General features: G+C 45.7%; 1 protein-coding gene across 4 annotated transcripts in view; it reads right to left on the reverse strand.

The window, feature by feature from the left end:
- Positions 1–11053, reverse strand: part of KDM4B (lysine demethylase 4B) — a 94841-nt gene extending 83788 nt beyond the window's left edge. For 3 of the 4 annotated variants that reach the window (XM_052800641.1, XM_052800640.1, XM_052800639.1), the window contains exon 1: positions 10741–10930. The gene's annotated coding sequence lies outside the window, so the exon portion shown is untranslated. Of the gene's footprint in view, positions 1–10740 lie in introns of all 4 variants that reach the window. The other variant, XR_008237085.1, reaches the window with a different exon arrangement.
- Between the last annotated feature and the right edge of the window lie 1192 nt (positions 11054–12245).

The raw sequence follows: 12245 nt of genomic DNA on the forward strand, positions 1-12245 counted from the left end.
AACAATGTCACTCAGCATTCTGGAACTCTGTAGTGCAGAGGCAGCAAAGCACAACAGATTTTTCCATGTGTAATCCCATCTCTTTATTCTAAGGAACATCTTAACACCTACCCTAGATAGTGTTTGCTGCAATGTACGTTCATCTAACTAAACTAATTAATCTATTACAAAAAATAGCCACAGAGCACACGGGAAGGGAGAATCAGTTCAACTACTTCAGTTAGAGAAGCATCTAAAGCCCCTGCCTGTACGTGCTTCCCCCCACCAGCCCCAAGGAGCTCAAAACACTCAAGCCACAGAGAAGGCTTTGGGAGAAAATTATTTCTTTCTTAACTACTTTGCACATAGCAGCACTAATGTATTTTGGATAAATAGTGGCAGTATTTACTGTTACCTCCTTCCCAGCTACCGGTATCACAGAGGACAAGAGGCCAAGGCAACAGGACAAGCCCAGGGCTGCGACAGGAGCCCAGCCACCCTGCAGCTTCCTTATGGGATTTTCAGGAGACAGCCTCAATGAAAGTGCTGTAATAAGCTCACCAGCATCACTGAGGAAGATTTCACAGCAGAATCTGACTATTCTGAGAACACTGAAAGCATTTTTCATTCACAGCTCTGCTGTGCAGCGGGGTGGATGGTGACGATGTGAACAAACTCTTCTCTCTTCACTATTAATACTGAAAACGATGATTTTGCAGAAAGAGTCTAAGCCCCCCATTAGTTCCTGAAAAGAACTGTTAAGGTATTTTTCTCAGCTGGGTGCATTCTGTTTCTTTGTAAGAGGGAGCAGCAACCTGAAATATTAAGAAAACCTTCTAATTTGCAACCGCAATAAAGAAACGCTAAAACTTGTCTTCAGAGGGATGATCTCGGTGGCCACAAAGAGCCGAGTTTTTAATTTCAGTGACTTTTACATGAGACTTTTCCCTCTAAAATTATGTGAGCCAAGACACTTTTGTGACTGAAATGCTACACCTGTTGATTGAAACCTTTGTACAGCAGAGAAAAAGCCCAAGAAACCCAGCTGAGTTCAACAACTTGTGCTTGCTAAAGGATTTGCAGGACAGGGAATCCTTCCTCCAGGGAAAGGCTTGGGACTTTCAAGTAGTTCCCCGCTGCTCCCCCACTATTGATCTCAGAGGAGTGGATAATGCCAACTCATTCTCCTCCGCTTTTGAGTCAGGGGGTAACTTTGACTAAAGGTAGTGACTATTAGTAGAAACAAACCTGCCTTTAGGCACCAGCGCTGGAGCTAAATACTGTGCCTACACCCAGGGCACACGTCTGCAAACGTAAAGCAAACCAGTCCTGCTGGTTTGCTATAAACCCTCCGTTATCAATCCGGATTTGAACAGTAAAAATACAGCAGAATTTATGACAGAGCACTCGCTTTGCTTATACAGCAACACTAGAACACCATCTTTAATCTTGCTAAACAAACTTAATATGCTCTCTGGGATTATCAGTTGCTTTGATAAACCAGAACGCGTGTACCTTCGGAGCCCTTGAAAAAAAGGCACCAGGTCGAAAGCTAAACTTCTACCCAAGTGACATATGCCCTGCTACCATATACATTACACCATATACAACTGGCAAAAATACTTTTGAACAATTTGCTGTCTCTCCAAACGTGCAGTTTTCCACCATCAACCCCCAAAAACCTCTTACTGGCTTTTTGCCAAAGGCCTTGAAACCACACAACCAAAATTCAAAAAGATGAAGGAGAAGGCCCTTTAGAACATATGCCTACAGCAAAAAAAGGAGAAAGTAGGCGTTCAAAATCTGGTAGACAAAACCATGGCATGCATGCCGCAGGCAGCAAAAATAACTTCGTGAAAAGAGGATACATAGGATCTACAGTGACTCCACAAGATTTCACTTGGGTTGTGTTGTGTTGGAAGGGGCTGAAAAGACACACAGAAATATCCTCCCGAGCGGACCCTGCAACCTGCTGCCAACTCAGAGCAGAAAATATACACTGCCTGACTGCACTGGTGGTGGGCACACACGCTGGCACCAGTGTCACACCCTGCTGAAGGAAAAAGAACCACAGCCATCAAAATTTCACAGAATAAACAAAGTGCTGGCCAGAGTTTGAAGCAAGAGGAAATTTCACAGCAGTACCAACTTGGACAGCTACTGAGCTCCCATCCATGGCCATTTGTTCTTCTCCTGTGCCAAATATGATGATTTGTGGTGCCACAGTGCAAAATGATCAGGGAGCTGACTGGTTACACGGCTGTGCTTTAAAATAAGCACATAGTTGCAGGGGTAGGACTTTTACAGCAATAGGGAAAAGCCACCATCTCAAACCACAGCCTCATCACACGACAAAGAGTTTCAAACATCTGAAACAGTTATAGCAAAAGTTTTAGTGGATTAAACTTTTCTAGAAAGCACACTTATAACAAAGTCTCCTCCTACAACATTAGTCTCTCTTCCCCAAACAGAAGAGCTTATCTCCTACGAAAACTGGAGTTTGTACACACCTAAAAATGGATTGAGGGTTACTGGTGCTCTTCAGTCAAATTGCCCTTTCATTACAGAACACTCAACCTACTAACTCTTAATCTAATTAATGCAGACAACAAACAGCACTGCACTTTTAACACCAGTAAAACTGCTGTTAGCAGTTCAGAAAATTAAGTTCCACAGCTCATTACACTACCTAAGGACAGTGAATTACACATCCTTGCAGGAGACCATCTAAGGACAATGCATGCCAAACCCAGGCAAGAAAGTGTAATAAGTCCCAGATTCCGAGGAAGAAAAAAGAGGAGATATAATGAGAAGATCTAAATGAGGCACATCTAAATAGCTTAGATAATTGAAGACATAAAGACGACGTCACATCCAGCACAAAGCACAAAAATCATTAATATATAACAAATTATTCATTTAAATGCTGAAAACATAGCAGCTAACTCTTGGGCAAGAAATTCTGAGTGCATTCTACTCCTGAGCAGAGGAAGCTGCTACCAGGCAAATAATTTACTGTTTTAATACTTTCGAAAGTTAGAGAGAGATGCCGTACCTTAAGCAAGGTTTTTAAATCATAACAACAAAAATCTTAAAACCTCCCTTGCCCTCCATTTTTCATTATAACCCTCTGGATGTGACAGAGCACAATCAAAGCCTGGCAGCACTGCGTAACACCACGGGAAACTGAGTATCAATGGCAACAAATGCTCTAATCTTGCTTCAACACCCAAATTGTTCAACCTTCTGTCTTCTTGCCGTGCCTGGCAATTTCCCTTGAAAACTTCTATCTATTGATTCAAATACATCTGCTAAGCCTCCCCTGCCCTTTCAACAGTAACTAGAAAAAGAGAGGTTCGACTCATCCTAGGATTCCTCACCCTAGGGCAGGCTGGACAGCATTTTAAGATTTCCTCATTACCTGGCCATGGTCCCCACCAGCGAAGACGACGTGTCCTACTTCACCATCCCCGAGAAGCAAGCTACTGTGGTGGCAACCACCATGCCCTCTCTGGAAAGTCCTGCGGAATGTTTGACACCCGGGAAATCCATCCTTACCTCATCGCTTGCCTCACAGCTGCCCCTAGGCCCAGAGCTCCGAGACCCCCGTGTTTCAAGCCAGGCATCACTGTTTTACTGCAGGCCTGGGCAATACCTTAAAACAACTGCCAGCGCTTGGAAAACCGAAAAACTGAACAAAGGAGTTAAACTTGGTCATTTAGCTCATTGTCCTCAATTAAACTGTCAATCACGTTGGTTTTTTGCCCATTCTCAGGGAGATGAGGCCAAGTCAGGCATTAATGGAGTGTGGGAGGAGGCAGAGCAACCTGCATAACACACACTGTTCTCAGCAAAAACAAAAACATATGGGACAGACCTAATCAGACAGCCAAGGGGCATCACAAAAAGTCAGGATCCACAGCCTTTTTGCAAGTTTTTTTCCCCTCCCTCTGCTCTTTGCTCTCAGAAATGCTTACGGGAGAACTTCTGCCCCAGGGACCACCACATCCCCAGGCTCGGACCTGCAGCTGGGCTTGGGCTGCAGGCTCCCTTCGGGATTAATAAACAGGAAAGCTTGCCAAAGTCTACTTCAAGTCCCTGGCAAACTTGAAATGAAAATAAGTTTAGTCTGAGGGGAAAAAAAATAACCTGATCCTCAACTGAAAATACTGTAAAGTTACAAAATTAAACGAAAACCAACAAAACACAGATTTTAAGTGTGCCTGAATTAACTTCTGACTCGCTTAGCATTTCTGAGGCATTTCACATACAACAAGGTAAGAACCCTGCTCATGGAAGTATTCTTTAAATTCACTCTTAACTCATTATTTGACTACTAAGTACTGCACACAAATATTAATGGAAACCTCATGTGTTTATTTGAAATGGCATTTTTTTGATGAATTAGGCTGGAACTTAGAGGGCAGATTCTTCTACTTCCTTTCTCAGTAAATCAACTAATTATACCTAAACTTAGATCTAGATTCTCATGGATCAGGCACTATCAAAAGTTTCTTAGCAGAACAAAAGAGAAACTTTTGCAAAACTTCAAGACTGTATACAAAATAGGCAATTATATATCACTAGTTTTAGAGAAGAGTTATGTGTTGCAAGCATAGCTGAGACAACTTTCCTTTCTTCCCCTTTATTCCTGAGAATCAGATTACAGCATTACAGACAAAGAGAGTGTAAATTTGTAAGTCTGCAGTTCGTTGTGTTGCTCAGCCCAGTTTTAAATGACTAAGATTACAGCAAGAATTTTAAACAGCTTTTCCTCAGAATCATTTATATATTCAATTCATTACATTTTTAACCTCCAAAATTGCTCTGAGTTTTGTATATCCTTCATAAGGTCTAACTAAACATAACAGAGGAAAGATTTGAGAAACAGGAACAGAAGGACAACATTCCCATACAGGCACGGTGAGTACACACCAGCCGAGTGGATGAAGATCTACAGTGCTTGGAATTTGACAAATCAGAGTATCTTCTATTTAATTTTACACTCCACAAGGCTTCTCCAGAATTCCAGATTCTCCTGTACTTGAAATCAAGCAGCATATGTAGCTCATTAAAGTAAAATAAAATTTTCCCTCAAAACATCCTCTTAGCTATGTAAGTGTACAGTTACTCATACATTTCTTCGAACTGCAGCAAAATTATTTAGTCACAAATAGCATTTAAAAGTAGAAACAGTGTTTAGATTTAAGAGCAATAAATCTGTAAGAAATTAAAACAGTTCATTAGTGCCTGAAGCAAGGTAGTCAACAGCCTTCTGTAATGTTTATTTCTGACTAAATTCAGAATCAGTACCCAACTGCCTCTCCTCTCAAATTCACTGTTTTACTGAATATGCAAGATAAACTCATACTAAAAACATACAAATCAGCATACCACTACTGAGACAGACTCTATAACCAGGCATCCTGTGAACTTGTTTACTGCATGACACAATAGTTATCTTTTCTGTCTTTCATTATCTTCATTATAATTACTGCAATGATATGGAAGTATTGGAAAAAAGCGGAAAAAAAAAAAAAAGAAGCTGGAAAGAAAAAAAAGAACCTGGACTGGTTCTTCTCAACAGCTCTACTGTGACTTTGGATCTTTGATGCCAGGTACACAAAACTACTTTGGGTTCACTTTGCTAGAACATGAAGAACAGCATTTAGGAGCTCACCATTTCAAACTGCAAGACCACAGTGAAAGGAGAACCTCCTGCCCAGACCTGGAGCAACTGAGGTAGAAAAGGTACCTCTTTTTTATGTATTCCTGTTCAGTCTGAACAAGAATTCAAAGTCTCAATGCATGACACTTGAATTCAATGCAGCAGTGCTGCAAACCTCAAAATATTGTAAAGTAACCCATAGTCTATTATTCTTACCAGAAATTGTATGCATATCAGAAAACTTGATTAATGCACCACTTTGTACAAAAAGGTAATTCCTATATCAGATTAATACCTTAATGAGGACTAATTCCCAACAGTCTTCCTTCAGCAAACCTGCCAGAACTACAAGCGTGCAGCAACGTTCTCAGTAACTTGCTCAACTTCTTCTCTAGGTTGCTTCAGATTTTTTTAAGACAGAACTTCAACAAACATGACTGTTTAAGTGCTTTTGACTATTTTGCCAATGTAAAATCAAAATCTTGGTTGCATTTTTTGCACAAGGTGCTTTAGGTCCTGCCTAGAGTGGGTGTGACACACTGACCCAGATTCCAGGCTTAAGAGCAGCTGCATTGCCAGAAAATTATGTACTCGGGAAGAGACTGAGCAAGAGGCAAAGCCAGCAGGCAGAAGAACGGGACCAAGAAGCATAACACAGTTCATACCACTCCAGAAGCGCACTTGAGCAGGCATATCTGTCCTCAGCTGTACCTGTAAATAACTTAAACTCCTCACCTTCACAGAGAGGAGTGGGGGGAACCCCACAGTCTTCTGTTGGGCATTTCATATCTCATTTCATACCCATTTCACACTTCTTAGCCAAAATTGCAACTGAAAGGAGTGAGAATTTAAAACCTAAATTAAAGCAAAACCTAGGAGAAAACCAAGGTAGTTTCACAACAGCTTCAAGGTAACATTAGACAATTTTAACCTCTCGCAGCTCAATTTTATCTGGTTCTTCTCTCTGGAAGCTACAGCTCCAAACCTTAACACATACGTCGCAGCCAAAGCTGCACTGCTTGTTTTGCCAACACAGAACTGAGAACAAACATGGCAAACTTCACATAAACTTCTTATCTACAACAAAAAAATAAACACAGAGGCTCACCAAAATCCTTCCCACTACTCTGAATGCATATTGGAAATTGTAAAGGAGTATCAGAACACCTCAGGAAATCATCTTAGCACACCAACTTCCAACACTGTCTTCTTCGGCCATATTCAAATACAGTATTTTTATCACATAGGTTTAGGAAACAAAAGAACAAGCCTATATTTTCCAAGAAATTGGCAACTTTTGCTTTTTTCATGAGCCTTCTGAAACACCAAAGAAAAAAAAAAAGTTGCAGGTCACTTTTGCCATGACTGAGGCACGCACAGACTAAGTAAGGATCCTATACTACACAAAAATATTACAACAGAATACAAATATGTTCCCCTGTGTCAGCAGCCATCCAGTAAGAACATAATTGAGGAACTGCTTAATTTACAAAAGAGAATAATTTACTCCATGAAAATACAAATGAAAGTAAGTACCTTAATTAAGCCACAGTAATAAGTGACTATATCGATAAGCTGTGACAAGACAGAACATATCTGGTCCAAAACAAAGATCGAAAAAAAAAAAACCTTACTAAGCAATGATCAGTTTACTGAAAAATACAGAAAATGGAAGAACACCACAATGATTTTATACTGAGAACAATACCACAACATTAATATCACTAGACCTACGTACAAGGACAAGGTTTCTGCCAATATTTTGCAGTACTCAAGGATTTCAGTTTGCTAGTGCATCAAATGGACAAACCATCTTTTGATTCTTAAATGGATGACAAATAATTACTTCAAACAGTGCCCTGCACAGCCACAGAGAATCCCGATGGCATCCCAATATATTAAGCAAATCCCTCACTTGCAGTGACATATTTAGCTGTCATCCATCTTTGATATTAACAGATGCTATATCGCAAGTAAAGCTGCGTATAGCACAAGCACACAACAAACGGACAGACAGTAACAGGCGTTGAAAATCCTTTTCAACACACATGGTAAAACATTAAAAAGCAAGTCAGAAAGGCTGGAAAATTCACCAGTCCGCAGTTCTTCTATATTGCCTAGAATTAATTAAAAGGAAATAAAGTTTCTAATTCTTATGACTGCAGAGAGATTTTCATAACGTGTTAACTGATGCATGGTTGTCTCAGCCTGCAGCAAGACAGAGCTATTATTTCTACTTACATGTGAACTTCCCTATTCATTGAAATTAGATGTAAACTTTGAAGGCTAATTACAGCTACTTGAATGCCAACACATTGTTTATTGTATTACAGCTGGACATCCTAGTAGAAATAAGAATACATAACTCTTGATAAATGTACAGAAGAACCCCATATAGCTAACGTGCTTATCCAGTACGTCTGGACAAACTGGTTTTCCCAACTCATATAAAATTTCTTGAGACCTCTTATATGGAAAGAGTTCTAAGTTTTCAGAAGTTGCTAATATTTTTGATAATTTAAAACGCCTACTGCCTGCAGATCCGTAAAACAATCACTCTACGTTATCTGTTAAATGACAGGAGTTGATGGTACCACTAGAAATAGTTTTCACTTCATTTTGCTCCAACAGTTCAATTTAACAGGACGGTAAATAGTTCCGAGTACCATATTTGCCTCAGACCAATAACCAGCATTATCTAGAGGCAATAGGTGGTATTCTCCCTGAAAGCGCATTTCGCTATCAACTTCTCATCAAAAGCCAATTAAACCTCTTTCGTACGTAAGATCTTACTTATAAAAGCCCGTGTCCACCCTGAAGTCAAACTTTAAATGTCAGACCTGTGTACTTTGTTCTTTTACCCATGTGTTCCAACTTACTGAAAAAAACTAACTTCTTTTATATAAGACCATATATATTCTGGACCCACTGGATTGGTTAAGGAAATTATCTCTTTTCAAGGAGCATAAAAAGGAGAAAGAATACTACATTACTGAGCATTGGTCAGCATTCTCCTGTCAAAAGATGTTTCACTGAGTGTCTTCTATGAGAACAGTAGCTCTGTAACTAGGAGTCAAGTATATCCACCTACATATACTTTGCATAGGAGTAACTCCTACCACTAATGAGAAAGAAACGGCTGTCGATTCCTTTTGGCAATGGAGGAGTCAGTCTACCCACCTCAACTTCTTTCACTTATTACAGGGGAACCTAAAAATTACGAACTTGCTGTCAAAAAGTAATTACCCTCTACGTACTCCAACAGTTATTTTATGTAATTGCTGAAATGTAACTGTAAGTTTTAAATTCTAATCTTTATGATTTCTAGTGATTACGTGAATTTTAACGGAACAGGAAAAGGAAACAGAACAGAAAAAAGGAAAAGTTTGTAAGAAAGAAGTGACTTATTGTGTGCAAAAAGGGGAAAAAAAAAACCCTATTAGGTTTCTGATGAACACAGTTCCTTAAAATTAACTCCTTTTGGTTAAAGGAAACTTAGCTTTGAAAGGGTCAAGCTTGATATAACGGAATAATGTATTTACACTGCCCCAGCACAAAGACAACCGAGTCACACAGCAAAACTCCAATGTTCTAGGCCTTATCAGCAACACAAAACCAGTTTGTGCCCCTGAACAGCACCTGTTCTCTACAGCGGCTTTTGTAAAAAAAGTATAAAAGTTAAAGAACGTGTCTAAAACTAAATCTGTGACTTTGACCCTTTAAAACAAAGGGGTCCAAAACAGTTCTTTCTGCAATATACCTAGGTCCTATGCAGCTATATATACCATCTTCGAGAACAAGAATCAAAGCCAGCTTTAAAGGAAAGCCAAGTTCCACCTTTAGATGAAGGGTTTCCTGAATAGTTTCCCCTTCCACCACGTACTACAACTTAAAAGAGCCTAATACATCTTCCATTTATTTCTTTAAAAAAAAAGGGGCAAACTGAGCAGCTAAAACCCAGGGCAAGTCACCAAAGCATGACCGGACAAACAATTTCTGCAGACCACAACCGTTTCAGAGCCGGTCGTCTCACTTTCTCACCCTGCAACGTTTGTGCTCAAGGCTGTGCAAGGGGCGAGAGGAAGGACCTCTGCATATAACCACGGGTGTTTCTGTGCACGACAGGCTTATCATTAAAAAAAAAAAAAAAAAAAGAAAAAGCTCTGACAGTCTCTGGAGGGTAAAAAAAAAAAAAAAAAAAGAAAAACCCCATTCCGGTTCCCTTAGCCCCGGGCCCGCCGTCAGATCAAACACGGAACCCCCAGACCCATCGGGGCAGCGTCGAGTCACCAACATCTCCCTTCGCCCGGCGGAACCCCTGCTGCCGATCGCCGACCGGCCCATTATATCGCACAAATCAATTCCCCCCCTATCGCGACGAACCGCCGCCGCGCAGCCCCGGGCCGAAACGGCGCCCGCTACCGGTACTCCCGGTACGGGGGTGGGGTGTAAGGGACCACCCGGACCCCCCCCCCCCCCCCCCAAAAAAAAAATCCTGCGTTGAAACACCGCGTTCAGACGCGGAGCCTTCCGCGGACACCGGGCCTGGGCCCGAGGTACCGGGGGAGGGTGGGCGGCGGGGGGTGCGGATACGGGGGCGGTGAGGGGGGGGGGGGGGGGCTCCAACCGCGCCGCCCCGAGACAAAGCGGGCGGCGGGGCCGCGAGGAGCGGGCCGCGACGGGCCCGGCCAGGCCTCTGGCCGTACAGGCCGCCCCCCCCCCCCCCCTCCAGACACACACACACACACACACACCCCCGCCAGGGCCGGGGCCCGGCGGCGGCCGAGGGCCGGGCCGTGAGGAGGAGGGCCGGCCGGCGGAGGGAGGCGCGGCGGGCCGCCGTCCGGAAGCGAGACGCAAAGCCGGGGCCCGTCGCTGAGGAGAAGCTGTGGGGAAGGGGCTCGGCCTGGGGAAGGGAGAAAGACCGGCGGAAGGGAGCCCGGGGTTGAGGGGGGGGGGGGACAGCGCCGAGCTGCGGGGGGCTCCGGCGCCGCGGTCCCGGGGGTGGAGCCGCAGGCGGCGGCAGGCCCCCGCGGGGAGGGAGGGAGGGAGGGAGGGAGAAAGAGAGAAGCAAGCGCCGGTCGCCCCCGTACCTGAGCCCGCGGGCGGTCCCCGGCGGTGGCTGCTGCTGCTGCTGCGGCGGCGGCTGCTGCGGCGGCGGCGGCGGCCCCGGGCTGCCCGTCAGCGGAGCGCCGAGCGGGCCGGCGCGGGGGGCAGAGCGGAAGGGGGGCGGTGAGGAGAGCGCAGCACCCCGCGGCCAGCACCTGCCGCCCGCCTCCTCGCCCCGCTCGTTGGCTGAGGCCGGCACCACCTTCGCAGCTATTGGGCGCATCGCCGATGAGAGGCGGCGGTTGCTGCCCATGGCGGAGCCGGTCACCGAACAACAAGACGAGCGCGTCTGTTGATTGGAGGGTTGCGCTGGGTAACGGCCCGCCTACCAGTAGGCGGGGCAGTCGGTCGCTCTCACGTCGCTCAGTCGCTTTCCGCCAATAGAACGCGGCCGTTGGGAGAGGGCGGCTCGCCCTCAGCTGCTATTGGGCGACAGACGGGTAAGGCGGGCTTCGATAGGCGGTGCGGGCTGCCCGTCAGCGCCTCACGGCTCTGCGCTCCGGCGGGGGCGCGGGGCGGTGAGTACGTGAGGAGCCGCACAGCAGCGCGAGGAGGCGGGGGGGGCTGCGGCCGCCCTGCGCCAATGGGGCGGGAAGGGACCGCCCCCCCCCCCCCCCCCCGCGGCCTGTGGCGGCCTCATGGCGGCCGGGCAGGTGGGCGAGGGTCCGGCGAGGCCGGAGGAGGCTCGTCGTTAACCTTCCCCTGCTCCCCCAGCTCATCCCCTCCCCGCCAGGGCTGGTCCCCAGGGCCATGGCGTCGCAGGCTGAGGGGGGGGATTTACCCTGAGGTAGACCCACACAGGCCCGAGCTGCATTTTGCCCGCGGTTGTGGTCGTCAGGGCTGGTGCAGTCAGGCTGCCCCTGAGGAAAGCCTGGAGCGGGGTTAGCGCAAAGGTGTTAAAGATGGCCCACGTACGTTTCACGGCAGGGTGGTCCCATCAGCATCAATGGCCGGCAAGGCTGCCTGTGGCAAACTTGGGGTTTTCTCCACAAGCTCCTCGCAGAGGGCAGAGCTCAGAGCCCAGCCCCACACCTCCCCCCGTGCTTGAAGGGGGGGAGCAGCCCCAGAGGGACCCAAGGAACCACAGCACCCGATAAGCGAGGTGAACATAAAAATTTGAGATCAGGCGTTACTGTGAGCTAGAGCGTGTTACAGCTATTTGGGTGGTAGTTTTAGGCTCCTTGTAGACCCCAGTACCTGGAGGTTCTTAAAAAAGTTAACCATCAGCTACTGGCAGTGCAGGGAATCCTCCTCTTCCCACCAGTTCATTTGTTAAGTCTACGCTTCCTTCCAGTTTCCCCCCCAGAAGATAGAGCAGTACCACGCTACTACGGCAACCTAATTTCGGACAGAGGGTGGGGGACATGCTCCTGCCAGGGGACCTGACTCGGCTGCAGTTTCCCCCTTCTCCTGCCACAAGTGTGGTGAGTACCTGTACCCCTGTCTCCAGCAGTCACCATCACCACACAACAGATAACGCTTTCCAAAG

The sequence above is a fragment of the Harpia harpyja genome, chromosome 11, assembly GCF_026419915.1.
Source record: "Harpia harpyja isolate bHarHar1 chromosome 11, bHarHar1 primary haplotype, whole genome shotgun sequence".
Taxonomy (NCBI): domain Eukaryota; kingdom Metazoa; phylum Chordata; class Aves; order Accipitriformes; family Accipitridae; genus Harpia; species Harpia harpyja.